Genomic DNA, 18,739 nt, shown 5'->3' on the forward strand with positions numbered 1-18,739 from the left:
GGTGCTCCTTTGGGAGGTGCCCACCAAGCGGAGGTTGCCTCCAAAAGATCTTGAGTTGTCTCGGTTACTGAAGCTGGATGTTCTGCACACTCTTCTGGCTCACTATCTGTTACTACAGTCTCTGGTTCAGGATCTCTCTCTCTCCCACTTGCGGAATAGGCAACAAGTGGTTTCTGTGCCAGACCATTACCCTGCCATCCACTTCTCGTAAGTGGTAGACAGGGAGACCCGGCATGTTGGTTCCCGATGGCGGACTTTGTGGTCATACCTTCGTTTGTTCTGCACATTCAGCTGAGTGGTGGCTTCTTCCACCAACTGGTATGCACAGTGCAGGCTGTCTGAAGTCTCTTCATGTATCGGTAGAGTGATATGTTGGTTACCCCATCGGTAGATACCCTTAGGCGAATTTCCACTGGCAGTCGTGCCTCTCTCCCGAACATCATTAAGTACGGTGTGAACCCCATTGATTCATGCCTGGTGCAATTGTATGTGTGCACCAGTGCTTCAAAATGCTTGCTCCATTCACCCTTTTGAGAGCCCTTTAATGTGCCTAGCATGTCTAACAATGTCCTGTTGAATCTTTCTGGGACAGCGTCTCCTGTGGATTATATGGAGTAGTACTAGACTTCTGAATATTTAGCAGCTTGAGAAGCGCCTTGATAAGCTTGCTGTCGAAGTTCCTTCCCTGGTCAGAGTGCATCTGATTCAGCAGACCATAGTGTATAAAAAACTTCTCCCACAGTACTTTGGCAATTGTGAAAGCCTTCTGGTCCTTAGTCGGGAACGCTTGAGACTAGCGAGTGTAGTGGTCGTCACTACCAAGATATTGCCAATGCCTCTTGAGACTGATTCGATGCACAAGAAGTTCAAGCAGACTATAAACATTGGGCCAGAGGTTGGTGACAGAGAGAGAGAGAGAGGTGGGTGACAGAGAGAGAAAGAGGGTGGTGACAGAGAGAGAGAGGGTGGGTACCACAGAGAGAGAGAGGGTGGGTGACAGAGAGAGAATGTGGGTGACAGAGAGAGTATGGGTGACACAGAGAAAGAGAGGGTGGGTGACACAGAGAGAGGGGGTGTGACACAAAGAGAGAGGGTGGGTGACACAGAGAGAGTGGATGACACAGAGAGAGGGGGTGGGTGAAAGAGAAGGGGTGGGTGACACAGAAAAGTGTGGGTGACATGGAGGGGGTGGGTGATTGACTGGGTTGGTGGGTGACACGGGTTGGGTGGGTGGGTTGGTTACTGACTGTGTGGGTGTCTGACTGACTGACTTACTGTGTGACTGACTATGACTGACACATGGGTGGGTGACTATGACTGACTGGGTAGATCTGTGGCTGACTGGGTTGATGGGTGACTGACTGGAGACCAGGGGGGGAGCATGGGAGAACAAGGGGGGAGCAGGGTAGACATGGGAGGCAGGGGGCATACAGGGGAGACCAGGGGGGCAGGCAGGAGTCGTGACGTATTGATGCAGTGACGCGTTGTTTGGAGGCGGGACAAAAAAAAAACAGGAAACCCCAAGGAGCTAGTGTGAAGGTGCCCTGCTCAGCTTTGCTCAAACTACCGATTCTGGTGCATCTGGGACGCCAGTTGGAGCGGGACTGTATTGAAAAACTCTGTGGTGGTCTTGCGGTGGGACCGCGTTGCATTGGAGCCCTGCTGAGCTCAGCTGAGTGATATTTGAATACCGGAGGAGTTGGAGATTATGAGGAGCCCCTCTCACCATAGATGAGTATTTTTATTGCTCACATCCCTGATGTTCATGTGGCATTAGCACACTATCCGTCCTGCAGCAGCTAGCATCAAGTACAGATTGTCTCAACTGAATGTGTTTTTACGTATCATGTGAGTGCAAGTCCTGGTGACTGCTTCAAGTTTAAATAAATACCTTTCATAGAGTATCAAGCTATGAACCTGGCGCTTCTTTTCTTTTTTTTTCTTGTAGGTATTTCTGTGATACGGCTAGATCACCAAAGAAGCCTTTACCTACTCCATATGGACTGTTCCCTGAACTGGACATTTTATCATCATTATCAATGTTGAGATTGGTTTGATATAATTAATTTTTCACGTATAGTGTTATTACTGTAGTTTTTTCATGGGGCTGAGTGCTTCCGTGCTCTGTGCAATGCAGTGCACAAAGTGGCCAAAGTAAGCCCTGACTCGGAAGTCAGGGTTGGTTAAAAACAAATCTGTGCGTTCTCCAGCCAGAAGGCCAGGGAGATGCTCAATGCGGAAATAATAAGGGTCTATGCCCTCTAGTTGTGCAGGTCAATAGTGGCTCATCACAACCTGAAGGTGCAGTGACCAGTGAACCCCGGAAGGTTTGCCATCCCTGGTGTGAAATGAACTAAAAATGCTCGGGCTTATTATATCCACTTCTCAGACATTTATAACCATCGAATCAAGTGTATTTCTACAAGATTCATCCTTGGAAGGACAGACCATACACTTGATCATAGCCAAAAGCCAGAGAAGCACCAGACAGCTTTTTTGACCTTTTGGATCTCATCAGTGTGAGGCTAGTTTTTGAGCACATTCACATGTCTTAGAAAGGTCTGCTTTTCGCCATTATCACTTAGCATATAGTGCTTCCCCTGCAGCAAAGGATGCTGGGAAATGACATGCAAATGGGCACACAGTGTTACCTTTGCCTCAAATCCATTTTTACATGGAGCCCTTATAAACTTATGCCCGCTGCATTACACAGTTTTTCAGCACAGCCTTGGTCAAGACGCAAAGCCAGTAAACTTACTGTGTGTGTGTGTGTGTGTGTGTGTGTCTGTGTGTGTGTGTGTGTGTGTGTGTGTGTGTGTGTGTGTGTGTGTGTGTGTGTGTGTGTGTGTGTGTGTGTGTGTGTGTGTGTGTGTCCATCGAGTTCAACCTATGCTAAATTTAGACAACAGATACTTTATCCTATATCTATACTTACTTATTGATCCAAAGGAAGGCAAACAAAAACCACAGTGTCATATTATCCAATGACATCTCATAAGGGGAAAAATAAATTAATTCTCGACTCCAAGAATTGGCAATTGGATTAATCCCTGGATTAACATGCTTCCCATGTATACTTAATGGTATATCCCTGTATACCTTTCCTTTCTAAAAAGATATCAAGCCTTTTTTTGAAAAATGATTTGTTTCTGCCATCACAGTCTACATTGGGTAATGAATTCCACATTTGAAGTGCCCTTACTGAGACGAGGCCACGATTATCCTGACGCTTGCTTTAAACTAGCCGGATTACATTCAGCGTATGTGCTGGGTATGTTCTGAGCTAGTTTGAGGCACGTTTAAGGCATTTCTGCATTGACTAACGACCAATAGGATTAAAACAGCAGGGGTCCCTGGCAGTCCAATTCAGTTTGAATGGGACTGCCAGGGACCCCCGCTGTTAATCTGATAGGCCATTAATCAATTATTCATAATCCATTATTTATAATTATGAGCACATTAATCAATGCAGAAATGCTGGGGCTAGTTTAAGGAAAGTTTAAAGCATGTATTCAGAATGTACCTGGGTGTACTTGGGTCTTTTGGGTGATTGCCACTGGTTTGTGTTAGAATAATCGCAGCCTGATTTAATTTCTGAGTGCAGACATATGGGTTTCTTCGTCTTAACCTTGAGTTAACTTGTGGTGCTATGTATGTTCATTACCCATTGCACCTCAGAGGGTACTTCTTTATTGTAATAGGTTGAGCTTGAGTTATTTCTCTCGTTGGTTTCATATTGATCCAGAGGAAGGCAAAAAAAAACCACAGTGTCATATTATCCAATGACATCTCATTATTTATACGATAATGACGCACATTAGAGTACGCCCACTTTTAACACCTGTACCTCATCGCCAGGCATAAAAGGTTACACAATTTGCATAGCCTCCCACTCGATGATCTGAATCTGAACTTGCCCTTGTCCAGATACTGCATTATGCCATCTGCTTCCATGGATCAACCCCGATTCTACGGACGCAAGAAGCCACTCGCCTCTGCCGTGCCTATCACACAGAAAAAGCGAAAGGCGGCAGCTGTTTCCAAGCCAAGGCCAAAGCGACCGCCTAAGGCCAATAAGAAAACCTTCTGCTGACCCCAAAGGCTAAGGGTTTTAATACACATAAGCCTTATTATGTCAAGAAGAAATTCGGTGATGTACACTCAACGCAAAACAAATGGCAGCCAACCCATCGAACCCGCAGGCCACTTCCTCCAATACGCTTCGACGACTCTGCCGCCGCTCTCCGGAAATCTACAGCCCATCTTCTCCACTACTCATCCACGACGCTGCCGCCACTCTCCCGGAAACCCACAGCCCATCTTCTCCACTGCTCTTCGACAATGCTGCTGCTGGAGTCCCTGAAATCCACGGGTCATTTTCTCCATTACGCTTAGACGACTCTGCCACTTCTCGCCCGGAAATCCACAGGTCGCTTTCTCCATCCCTCTTCGACGATGCTGCCGCTTCTCTCCAAGGAACCCCCATCTCATCCTCCATAGCACCCATCCACCCAGAAGTCCACAGCATGCCATGCACAAGAACCAGCTCGTTAGACCGCATGTTGAATGGGTTAAGAGTGGATATCCCCGGGAACTTTACTATGCTGGTAAAGATAGATCTGCTTTTAGAGACCATGCTAAATATGGATCAACGGATGGAGAAGATGGATCAACGGATGGGGAAGATGGATCAATGGATGGAGAAGATGGATCAACGGATGGAGAAGATAGAGACTGACATAGCGGGAACACATAATTTGCTCTGTGTTCATGCCCCTGTATCCCCGACGCCGGAGCAGGAGGGTGGCATGGATGTGATGAATGGGACCTTCGACCGCCTTCCAACACCAAGCACACCCCCTCCACCAGAAGAATTTGTGTACATGTATGCCTTGAGTAGGAGGATAACATGACAACCCCGTCAAGACCACGCCAGGCGACAACACGGCGACCAACACAGGAGGAAAGCTACCTCCCAGACAACCTACCCTCGCCCGCCGCCACAAGCACACCTGCTCCCAGAAGAACACCCGCTCCCAGAACCCAACCTACATACACTTGCATCGATACGGTGCCCGACATCATCCGGAGCGAGCTGCCACCGGCCCTCAGGGAGAAGTATAGGGTGATGATTGCTGTTTTACTCCAGAAGTATGCCATGTTAATTTTTAAGCACCATGTGTCCTACTTGGTGTACTGCAGGTGGGTCTACAATGTAAACTACGAAGGAAATCGCGAAAAAAGGGCGCTTCCTGAAAATGTAAGAAGGACTATTGTGGAGGAATTGCGGTGCTATTTTTCAATTTCAGATCCTTTAATGAAAATTGTTAGAGACTCCATTAATGGCATTTTGCGCCATACAAGGCATCGGCCCTGGAAGGACAATCTGGTGGGGATCGAATTTGCGTGACTGTTCAACTGTTGTTTATTTTTTGTAAATGTTTTTGTAAATGTTTTGACTTTCTGTACTTTAATAAAGGAGATGTTGAGTGTTTTAACTTGTATTAATAAAGAAATGTTTTTTTTATATACTGTACACAAGTGTAAAGTAAGGAGAATGAACCCCGTAGTGTCCGATACTCTACAACATGCATATGACTGTTTGTTGATATTGTGCAACTTCTGACATATATGATAGAATAGCAATCCTGCTGCAGATAAAACAATAAAATGATGAAAGTCTATACAGAGGACGGGAGACAGACTAAAAACCTGGGTGGGGGGCTAATAAGCAGGGAATAAATAGAGACAGGAAGAGAAGCAACCGTGGATGTCTCTCTCGTGTACTCATGGGATACTACAGCCTGCTGCCCTTACCCGACCTGGTGTCTTCACTGCCCGTCCTGTCCTGCCAGTCCCAGCTCTGCAAAAACTGCGCTTGTGTATGATGTCATCGCAGGAAATGAACAGCTTCTCTGGAACAAACCCAGTGTGTCATGCGCTCTGGCGCTCCTCACACTCCAAGTGGGGGCACCATGCGTTCATGCAGGAGGGGAGACACGCTCCCAAGGGTTATAACTACATATGTGCATTTTTCCCTTTATTAATTGATGCTATTGATGCTTTACATCACATGTTTTTATTTTTAATATTTTATATATTTTTCGTGTATTTGTATTTTTATGTATATGTGCTACTTTTTCTTTGGTATAAACGCAGGCTATCTTGTGTTAGGCCATCTTTGATTCCTTCCGTGGCTTTTCAACATGATTAGTTGATTGCCTACTACTGAGTTTGATTTTTTTCAACCAATAAACAGGAAGGGCTTGCCTACTTAAGATACCTGCGTTGAGAGACTTTTCACTCTTTGATAAAGTCCCACGACGGGACGAAACGCGTCAGAGGCTCTCTCTGTGATGTGCAGCATTCAAATTCAAAAAGCTGATTTTATTTTTATTTTGGCTGAGTTCCGTTATGCAGTGACCGCCTACATTTCATCACCACTTTTTCTGTGCACAAGACCTGCACAATTCCAGTCCCCGAGGGCCGCAAACAGGCCCGGTTTTAAGGTTATCTTTAAAACCGGGCCTGTTGGCGGCCCTCGAGGACTGGAGTTGTGCAGGCCTGACTAACTGTTCTGTACACCATCCTACTGTAAATGTTTTGACTATCTGTACTTTAATAAAGGAGATGTTGCGTTTTTTAAATTTTATGAATTCAGAATGTTTTTTAATAACACCATACTGTTGTGCTGTACATGTTGTGACGTTCTGTACTTTAATAAAGGAGATGTTGCGTGGTTTAACTTGTGTTAATAAATAAATGTTTTTACTTACTGTACACAAGACCTGCATAATTCCAGTTCCGGAGGGCCGCAAACAGGCCCGGTTTTCAAGGTTATCCTTAAAACCGGGCCTGGAGTTGTGAAGGCCTGACTGATTGTTCTGTACACCATCCTACTGTAAATGTTTTGACTTTCTGTACATAAATGTTTTCACTAGCAGTAAACCATACACCTGTTAATGTTTTGAATTGCTGTACACTTAAAATGTTTTTAAATTGTATTTGTAAATAAAAGTTTTTGTACTTACTCCACCAATAAAAGAAAATGTTGATTTGTTTTAAATTGTTCCATTGTCTCCTTTTATACTGTAACAAAATACAGTGAGGCCGATTCCCTAAGCTCCGTTAAGTGGCTTTAAGAGCGCAAAGTACCCTTTAAGCCCGATAAGGCTGCAGTGCGATTCACTAAGCAGTAATAACTGCGCTTTATTGGTCTGAAAAGGTATTTTTTTTGCCCTCGGCGCAAAATGCGCACGATCAGCCTATTGCGCTGATTTTTGCCAGTACTACCAATTCACTAAGCAGCGCTAAGTGAATCGGCCTTAAAAAACGCGCCAAACAAACGCGCCAGCAAAAGGCAGGCGCAAAAGGAGCTGGACTTTCATTGTTTACTTTTTTGCTTGCACAACCTCCATACAACAGGCTTGCGGAGGTGTCCGGGGGTCCCTGCGGGGGTGTCCGGGGCTCCCTGCGGGCGTCTGAGAGCGTCCGGGGGTCCCAGCGGCCGTCCGCGGGCCTGCGGTACCAATGGTGTGCCCCCAAAAATTAAAAAATACCCCCGTCCCCTAACACATACACTACATTAATGTGCAAAATTACTATTATCCACATATGGATAATAATGCATTTGCCCATTAAATATACATTAATACAATAAATACATTAAATACATTTTGTACTCACCCTTGTCCGGCATCCACGATGAAGGCCACCCGCATCTTCCTCCCCGCCCATACACTGGGGTGCTGAAAAATATACAAAATAAGAAAAAGTGCCAAACTAATGTCCCCTAACCCCTTAATGACCTTAGCGGTTATTAACCGCTACAGTTATTAAGGGGTTAAGCAACCCTGACCCGATACCTACCCTTCACCCATTTATTTGTACAGTGGCTTCATCATGTGTATTTATATATATATATATATATATATATATATATATATATATATATATATATATATATATATTATAACACACAGAAATATCGCTCTACACTTAAGTCAGTGGTGTCCAAAACAGCCCAATGGTTTTCCCAGCTTTTTGGAATAGACCTAATGACGCTGTATTATCAGCAGACACCCCTTCCCTTCACAGCTGCTTGCAATTTTTTGATTAGTATGGCGCGAATTTGGCTGCTAATATTTTCCTATAAAATCTAGCTCATTTCCTCCCTCACCACTCTCAGAAGAAGACAGTTTCTCGTCGAAACGCATTGGAGTGGGAGTCTTGCTGAGGGGGGCCCCTACCTTTTACCACCTGACATGGAGTTTTGACCTACCTTTCTGCCTGTGACATCCATACACTGAGTGGTGACGTATTTTTCACTTTGTTACTATTACAACTTGTGTACCCACACTATGCAACCATTGTACAGCTTATATGGTGATTTTTCATGTGGTCACAAGATTCCAGTGTAGGTTGATTTTTATACAGGTGTGCTCAGACAGAGCCCCCTGTGTCCTGTGCATGTCTTGCTCTGGATCTAAGCTTAGACCCTTGCCTCCAGGTCCACATTGTCTACGTAGTGTTGAGCCCCCCTCACCTTTTAACTTTATCCCCTGTTATACTCACCTTAATAAAATTTTCAAGACAGAGAAGACCCCCACTATGGATTACAAATAGAAAAAAGAAGATAAAGACACTTGTGGATTGTAATGGATTTTTTATTTTATGGTTACCTGGTTCCTGTTGTTGGATTAGCTGCTCCAGTGCTTCCGGTTCCCCTTGATTGCTGTGACTGGTTCATCTAATGGTAAGTAAAAACATAAAATGTATTTTATTTATTTTTTACAGTTTTTTTGGCATTTTTTTCCTGACGTCCATTTTTTTTATGTCCATTTATTTGGCCTGAATGTATGTATGTCACTATGGGTATACATACGTACAGGAAAAATCAGTGGTTGTATTGTATGTTCATTTTTTATGTGATTAAATTGTTTTTAATGCTCTTTTATTGCACCTGTATTTATGTCTGTAAACTATAGATGGACATACATACAGGTATATTAAAAACTTGTTGGCTTGCCTTGTTTGGATGTTTTTGGAATTGTAATTTGCTGTTTTGTGTAAAAATGTGTTGCTCATGTACATTTATTTTTTGCAAATGTTTATTTAAAGGCTGGTTGCTATAGATTATTTTATTGGCTTATTTTTAGAAGATAGATTTTTTTTGATGGTTACTTTGTCATAGATTAATTTTCACAATGGTTTGATTGTAGGATTTGAAGTGTGTAATTGAATTGGATTGTAATTGATTGGTGATTGGATTAATTGATGGTAAATTAATTGTGTTGATGCTTTGTTTTTCTTTAATGATTGTATTTGTATCTTGTTTGGATTAGTGTATTTGATTTGAAGCATTGTTTGACATAGTATATATGATGCAAAGATTATTTGTATCATGTACACATTGTCAAATTGAGAGTTTATATTTGGATTTATTAGATATTGATTGAGCTTGGTGCTGTTTGATATTGGGAGAGATTTGTATTTGGCCATGTACAGTATTTCTTTGTATATTGGTTAATCATGCATATACAATATATATATATATATTCTAACAAAAGAAGAAATATATTAGCGCCAACCTATCACTATATAAAATCTCTATAGAGTAAAAATATAAATAAAAGTGAAATGGAAAATGTTATTACAAATAAAAGTAAAAAACCTATGCTAAGCACAGTGGATATAGTAAAAAAAAAATTAAAATAATAAACCAATAAAATACATAATAAAATATCAAAAAAGAAAATGTCCAGAAAAATATATGTAAAAGATATACAAATCCCAAAATGTTCCAATTGCTATCCAAAAGAGTCTCTGCAGCCCGAATGAAGGGAACACCACTTCCTTAGGATATCTACAAAAACACAGAAAAAACAGGCGCACTCATAGCGTAAAATTGTATAACAATAAATTTATGGAGTAAGGGATAAAAATGCACACTCACAAACAAAGCTGAAAAAAATGCGTTTTTGAGTACAACTCAGCCCGTTCAGACGCAGGAACCCAAGGAGGAGGACTTCGGTGTGATGTCCGCGGTGTGTCTTGCCACAATAGCCCCTCTAGGTCCTGGCAGGGACCGAAAGCCACGAGGGACGCCGCCTTCCCCTCTCTCCGGTGCTACACAGAGCATACACTGAATAGAGTCTCGCGTGAACTCGATGATGTCAGCGAGGTTTCAGCCGGGGAGAGTTCACAGTGTAAACAGGAACTTGAATGTCTGAATGGCTGGTAGCAAAATGCTAGCAAAGCAGCAGGAGTGCAATAATGTAGATGAGTGCAAATAAAATATATAACCTGGACAGTAGGCTCCACAGCAATCTCTACGCGTTTCGTCTCAAGCGAGACTTCATCAGGAGTTGGTAGCATAGGCATTACATACAGTTATATAGTACACATGACCAATAAGATCATAGGAGGCAGAGGATTAGTAATGAGATACACATGATGAGTATTAGGGTTGGATTAACCCCTATATATGCCAGAGCACACATAGATAAGGATTCACAATTTTAATCCTAAAGACCAAGTATGTTATAGCATATAGTATTAGACGCTTCAACCAATGCATAAAATATATATCACAATTATAGACCAGAAACTAAACATACAAGTCAGCCAAAAAAGGTTAACCTGAAGAGTTAAGTAAAATGTCATTGGTAGTTGACTTGCATAGTAACATATATATAATACGTATAATACAGTAAACAGATGTCAATATGTGGTGAACAATACCCTAAGTATAGAGAGATAGCTATATAACCACTAAATATAGGAGGAGACAACATAGGTGCTAAAGAGACCCAGAGGGACCCGGGTAAGGAAACATGAGACCAAAAAGCTAACAGAACTAAAAAAAAAAAAGGGGGTAGACATATATATATATATATATATATATATATATATATATATATATATATATATATATATATATAATGTAGGTAAAAGAAAAAAAAAAAAAAAAAAGTACATAAAAATGAAATAAAAAAATAAAAAAAATAAAAATAGAACTAAAAATAAAAATGAAAATAAAAATGAACATAAAAATAAAAGTACAAATGGAGAGAAAAAAAATATATATATATAATGAGATAATGTCTAAATAATGAAGGATACTAGACCAATGGTGGTCACGCAAGCAAAGTCAATGGTATCCATATGAATAATGTAAATGTGAAAATGATTTGGTATACAAATATAAATGTAGAAATACTGAGCCACTGTGGTGTAATGGCACCCACAAGGAGGGAACGAAATAAATCGTTCAACCCAGACCTCCCAGCTAAGCGCCAGACCTCACAGTGGACAATTGGATGTAACTAAACTACTGTACTGATATCTATTGTGTCATTGAGACCCCCCGGAACCAATGTACCAAGAACATATATCCAGTAGGTCTCCCTGACACACAATTTTTTGAACCTATCACCCTCCGATAGGGAAGGTGAGATGGCCTCGATACCAAAGATGGACAGAGAGCAGGGATCCTTATTATGCATGGTGTCAAAATGTCGTGATAGACAATGCGACTGAAGGCCATGTTTGACATTTCTACGATGCTCAAGAAATCTAGTACTAATCGTCCTAGACGTGCGGCCCACATACTGTAGGCCGCAACAACAGGAAATTAGATATATAATGTATGTACTCAAACAGGTAATATGATGTTTGATTTCATGTTCAGAGCCGTTAGAAAAGGATTTAAAGGAGTTAATTTTACTTAAATGCCCACAAGTGATGCACCTAGTTCTACCACAGGAAAAATTACCCTTTTTGGATGTCAGGGGTTGTGGTTTAATAGTTGGCTTAAGTCTACTTGGGGCAATCATGGTCTTTAGGCATCTTGCTTTTTTGAAAACAATAGGAGCTCGTGATGGCACCCTGGGACCTAAAATGGGATCATTTTGAATAATGTTCCAGTGCCTATTAATAATATGTTTGACCTGATAGGCCAATCTATTGTACTTAGTAATGAACTTTGGAAAAGAGTTCAAAGGATTCCCGCTAGATCTGTCCACCTCTGGATCAAGGCCAGCATGGTCAGGTCTGGTCCTGGACCTCTTGAGTAAGGCACTCCTATCAATACTTTGGGCGTCATCGAACGCCCTCCGCACCACCGCTCCATCGTACCCCTTCTGGAGAAACTTGTTAATAAGAGTCTCTCCCTGATCGCAGAAGTCTGAGTTGAGGGAACAATTACGACGTATCCTAAAGAATAGGCTTCTGGGGATGTTGTTCAACCACTTTTTGTAGTGGTTGCTACCGTATTGCAGGTACCCATTGGTGGAGACAGGTTTGAAGTGTGTTTTACTATGTATCCTCATCTCCGACCTATCAATGAACAGCTCAAGATCTAGAAATACCACCGTATCTGGATGTATGGTATGGGTAAATTTAAGCCCCATGTTGTTATCATTAAATGATTCCAGTATATCTCTCAGTTGGCCCCTATCACCATCCCAAATAATAATGATATCATCTATGAAACGACCATAGAATACCAGACCAGCCACCAGTCGTGCATTCCCCCAAACATGGAGGTTCTCCCACAACCCCATGAAGAGGTTCGCATAACTGGGAGCAAATCTGGTACCCATGGCCGTTCCACAGGTCTGCAAATAAAAAGTACCATCAAAAGTGAAATAATTGTGTGTCAAAATAAACGTAATACAAGATAAAATAAAATCTTTTTGTGACACGTGTAAATTGGAATCTAATGATAGAAAATGATTGATGGCTTCTAGGCCCTTAGTGTGATCTATGCAGGTGTATAGAGAACATACATAACATGTAGCCCAACAAAATGTGTCTTTCCAAGTGATCTCAGAGGTGGAGTCAATGACGTGCAACGTGTCCTTAATGTAAGATGGTAGCAATTTCACATACGGTTGAAGGAAATAATCGACATATTGGGACACGTTCGACGTCATTGATCCCACCCCCGAGATAATGGGTCTACCAGGGGGGGGTGTAGTGTCTTTGTGCAGTTTGGGCAAATGATAAAAAACAGGTGTTCTAGGGTGTCTGATAAACAGAAAAGTGCTCTCTACTTTAGTGATAATGCCCATACTTAGTGCATCGTGAATAAGTGTTTGATAGGCCAACTGAAAGTCTACAACTGGATCTTGATCCAGTATACGATAGGATGAGCTGTCCATTAAGAGGCGGGCCGCTTCGGACACATAGTCCTGTCTGTCCTGCAAGACGATAGCCCCACCTTTATCAGCTTGTCTTACAACAATATTGGTGTTATCTTTAAGGTTTTTCAAAGCCAATTCTTCCCCCCTGCTCAGATTCCTGTGTGTCAGATGAGTATTAGTCTGACATAGCTGTTCAAGGTCCTTCAGAACAATGGTGTAGAAGGTATCAATGAAGTTCCCCTTGGAATGGTAGGGAAAATAAGTAGAGACAGGATGAAAGGGTGAGTGCTTGAAGTCCAGGGCCAGATCCGAATCCTGAACCAAGTGCTGGGGTGATTCCCCACAATGGTTCAGGAGGCTGGGCTGGGACGCCTGATCAAATATCGGCCTCCCAGTCAAGTCTGGTTCAAAATGGGTAGTAAAATTGTGTGGTAAAATTGAATCACACATATGATTGATTTGTGTACTAGTAGAAAGATTCTCAATAATATCATTTTCTGCAAGAATGGAGGTAAGTGCACGAATGCATACTTGTTCCTGTGTATTAAAGTTGGTATCTATATTATCTACTGACTCTCTATTTTTAGATGAAAAATGTCTCATCAGGGTGAGCTTGCGTATGAACCTGTTAAGATCCACAAACAGCTCAAACTGATTAGGTAGACTGCTAGGTGAAAATGAGAGACCTTTTGCTAGTAATGAGATATGATAAGGTGTAAGTTCATGTGTGGATAGGTTGTAGATACCATACTTCACTGGCGCGGCCACCATTAGTCCCTTCTCCTTCTTTCTTTGTCTCTTTTTTCCTCCTCTGATCCCTCTGAATCTCTTTTTCTCCTTTGGGAATTCTGGGCTGGCTCCTGTTTGTCCCATAGGGGGTATTTCTTCCCCTTGTCGATGGGCGGGTGTTGGTATCCTTTCTCTAAAAAAGAAATAACAGAAGGAGATGTTTTATTTTTAGGTGAAAAATCTACTGGTTCCAAATTCGACCTAGTTTTTGGTTTTGCTCCTTCATTTTGACTTTTCGTAGATAAGTCACTATTATTAGATACTGATTCTAGATTACGCAGTGGAGAAAATTTATTAGAGGTTGAACAGTTAATGACAGAACCTGTGGGTTCAGGTGAATGATCTTTAGATCTTGCCATAGCTTTTTCTCCAGGAATGGGCTTAGATTTAGGATTATCCTGGGAGCTGGTCTTTTCATGTGATCTAGATCTATATCTATTATAATCCCTGCTGTTACTTCTATACTTAGATCTATTAGATTTCCCATGATTGCCAGATTTATAATAGTCACCTTTTTTTCTCCAATCCCTCACTCTGTCATTTGCGTAATCATCCTTGTCTCTTGCATATTTATTTCTCTTTCTCTCCACTATTTCATCTTCAAATTTAATAACCCTTTTGTTAACAGCCTCATCTAATGCTACAAATTCCTCTGAGTGTTCAAAAGGTTTAATGGAGCACTGGATCTCCTCAATCTCTTTTTTCAAAGTCTTTAATTTATCCTTTCTATATGTGATTAACATTTTAATTAAAGAGACCGAGCAAGTTTCCAGTGCCTTATTCCAATTTCTGGAGAATTCATCATCTGTTTCAAAAGTTGTTTTCTTAGAAATTCTAAGCCCTCTAGGGATGATTTTTTTCTCTAAGTAATTTTGTAGAGAGAGCAAGTCTAACCAATGACGCATTTCATCCTTGGTCAGTTTTTCCAATACATCAAAATTGTTTTTCAAATCAACATCATTTTCTTTATCAGAAACCGGTATAATATCTACATTAAATGTAATCCTCTGTCTTCTAGCTAGTCTTTCTTCACAATTTTTCATCATGGTGAATATATGGTGTAGTACTAGCTGTATAATATATATATAGAGAGATAAATTATACAGAGCAGGGGCAGCCAATAAAGGGTAACAGATAGCACAAAAAAAGAAGAAATATATTAGCGCCAACCTATCACTATATAAAATCTCTATAGAGTAAAAATATAAATAAAAGTGAAATGGAAAATGTTATTACAAATAAAAGTAATTTATGTTTTTATGTTCATTTTTATTTTCATTTTTATTTTTAGTTCTATTTTTTTTTTTTTTTTTTTTAATTTTTTTATTTCATTTTTATGTACTTTTTTTTCTTTTTCTTTTTCTTTTACCTACATTATATATATAAATATATATATATATATATATATATATATATATATATATATATGTCTACCCCCTTTTTTTTTTTTTTAGTTCTGTTAGCTTTTTGGTCTCATGTTTCCTTACCCGGGTCCCTCTGGGTCTCTTTAGCACCTATGTTGTCTCCTCCTATATTTAGTGGTTATATAGCTATCTCTCTATACTTAGGGTATTGTTCACCACATATTGACATCTGTTTACTGTATTATACGTATTATATATATGTTACTATGCAAGTCAACTACCAATGACATTTTACTTAACTCTTCAGGTTAACCTTTTTTGGCTGACTTGTATGTTTAATTTCTGGTCTATAATTGTGATATATATTTTATGCATTGGTTGAAGCGTCTAATACTATATGCTATAACATACTTGGTCTTTAGGATTAAAATTGTGAATCCTTATCTATGTGTGCTCTGGCATATATAGGGGTTAATCCAACCCTAATACTCATCATGTGTATCTCATTACTAATCCTCTGCCTCCTATGATCTTATTGGTCATGTGTACTATATAACTGTATGTAATGCCTATGCTACCAACTCCTGATGAAGTCTCGCTTGAGACGAAACGCGTAGAGATTGCTGTGGAGCCTACTGTCCAGGTTATATATTTTATTTGCACTCATCTACATTATTGCACTCCTGCTGCTTTGCTAGCATTTTGCTACCAGCCATTCAGACATTCAAGTTCCTGTTTACACTGTGAACTCTCCCCGGCTGAAACCTCGCTGACATCATCGAGTTCACGCGAGACTCTATTCAGTGTATGCTCTGTGTAGCACCGGAGAGAGGGGAAGGCGGCGTCCCTCGTGGCTTTCGGTCCCTGCCAGGACCTAGAGGGGCTATTGTGGCAAGACACACCGCGGACATCACACCGAAGTCCTCCTCCTTGGGTTCCTGCGTCTGAACGGGCTGAGTTGTACTCAAAAACGCATTTTTTTCAGCTTTGTTTGTGAGTGTGCATTTTTATCCCTTACTCCATAAATTTATTGTTATACAATTTTACGCTATGAGTGCGCTTGTTTTTTCTGTGTTTTTATATATATATTCTAATATATATATATATATATATACACACTGATGAGACCCATCAAGGTCGAAACGGCTGTCTGTGGGTAGTTTTCTGGGTATGCACCTTAACCCTGGCTGTGCTCAAAGCTGTGACCATGCAGCAAGCTTAAGCCTATAGGGAACCATGTTAAAAATGGTTATTGAGGCAAAAAGTGACACTGTGTGCTCATTTGCATGTCATTTCCCAGAATCCCTTGATGCAGTGGAAGTGCTGTATGCTGGGTGATAATGGGGAAAGGCGGGGTTGCAGACCTGCCTAAGACATGCAGATGAGCATACAGTTATATTTGCATATATATATATATATATATATATATATATATATATATATATATATATATATATATATATATACATGATGAAGCCACTGTACAAATAAATGGGTGAAGGGTGGGTATCGGGTCAGGGTGGCTTAACCCCTTTATGACTGTAGCGGTTAATAACCGCTAAGGTCATTAAGGGGTTAGGGGACATTAGTTTGGCACTTTTTCTTATTGTGTATGTTTTCCAGCACCACAGTGTATGGACAGGGAGGAAGATGCGGGTGTCCTTCATCGTGGGTGCCGGACAAGGGTGAGTACAAAATGTATTTAATGTGATTAATGTATATTTAATGGGCAAATGCATTATTATCCATATGTGGATAATAGTAATTTTGCCCGTTAATGTATAGTATGTATTAGGGGGCGGGGGGATGTGTATGGTATATTGCTATGTTTATTGGGGGCAATTGTCCCCAATAAACATGCTATTAAGCCTTAACCCCTTCATTGCCTTAGCGGATAGCCGCTAATGTAATGAAGCTGCTTTAATGTATTTTTATCAATAGTGTGCGGGAGCAGGGGGTCTCCTGAGCTGAACCGCATTGATTAATGGCTCAGAGACCCCCTGCTTCCCGAGTTACAGGCCCCGGTTTGGGGCATCGGTGCCAGTGTGGACGCCATCTTTATTGAGCCCACGTCACGTCTTGGACGCTATAAAGATGGCGCCGACACTAGCACCAATGCCCCATACCAGGGCCTGTAACTCGGGAAGCAGGGGGTCTCTGAGCCATTAATCAATGCGGTTCAGCTCAGGGGACCCCCTGCTCCCGCACACTATTATCAAAAATACATTAAAGCAGCTTCATTACCATAGCGTATAGCCGCTAAGGTAATGAATTATTATTTATTGTTATGTTTGTTTTAATACTAGTGTAGATGTGCAGGGGGTCTCCTGAGCTGAACCGCATTGGTTTTAGGTCCGAGGACCCCTACTTCAGGAGTTACAGGCCCCTTTATGGGGTGCCGGTATCCCCTGCACTTTTACAACTCCCGCGTCACGTGACCGGGACATTTAAAGCCTGTAACTCCTGACGTATGGGGTCCTCGGACCTGAAACCAATGCGGTTCAGCTCAGAAGACCCCCTGCTCATGTATACTACTATTAAAACTCATATTTGGCCAGCACGATCGCCTGTACGAACCGTGCATTGAGACGCAGCGTCTCCATGCATTTCTTACAGGCTGCTTTGTTTATAATAGTTGATTTAGCTAACTTATAAAAGTTATTTAGCACGATAACAGGGGGGGGGGGAAAGGTGATCGTGCGCTATGGCCCTTTTGGCCAAGGCTGGCCATAAACGCGCCAAACAGCCTTAGTGAATAGCGCTTATGGCTTCAGCCTTTTGCGGCCGAGCGATAGAACCCATTTTAGCGCTAGTTTACGTAGCTTAGTGAATTGGCCCCAGTGTTTCTAGAACATACTGTACTGTACTGCCCAGGCATACTATACAGTATACTGTAGGCATGCTCAGCACTGTACAGTACATCACAAGAGTATTAAAACAATACATGCTGTACGGCTATAGAATACACATATGTACTGGAATACATGTAGAATAAATGCATACTTTTTATTTTTCGGGATTATTATACAGCATATATAAAAAAGTATTGTATCGGTCCGAAAACAACAGCATACTGTTTCAGGTTTTCAATGAAGCTCTCAGTTACAGTATTCTATCCTAATCAATAACATCAGCCACTAAACTGTAGACTGCGGTACGTCTTTTTTTTAAATCAGATTCAGCAATGTGCAGGCATTGTTACACAAAGCGATATTATCCATCGAAATCCCTCCATTTGCCGTTTTCTGCATGAGATGACAAAGTTTTCTTTTCTGAGGAAAAAAAAAAAGTAAAAGTTTTACTGTAATGGTCAGTCAGTCCCCTAAAGAAGTTCCCACAGTCAGTCCCACCAATAATTTTCTCGGAGGGCATCTCCTGTTCACATGCTCATACACCTACTGTTGATGTGATGATACGCATATGCGTTTCAAGAAGGTT

The sequence above is a fragment of the Ascaphus truei genome, unplaced genomic scaffold (genome assembly GCF_040206685.1).
Source record: "Ascaphus truei isolate aAscTru1 unplaced genomic scaffold, aAscTru1.hap1 HAP1_SCAFFOLD_361, whole genome shotgun sequence".
In the NCBI taxonomy this organism is placed as follows: Eukaryota; Metazoa; Chordata; class Amphibia; order Anura; family Ascaphidae; genus Ascaphus; species Ascaphus truei.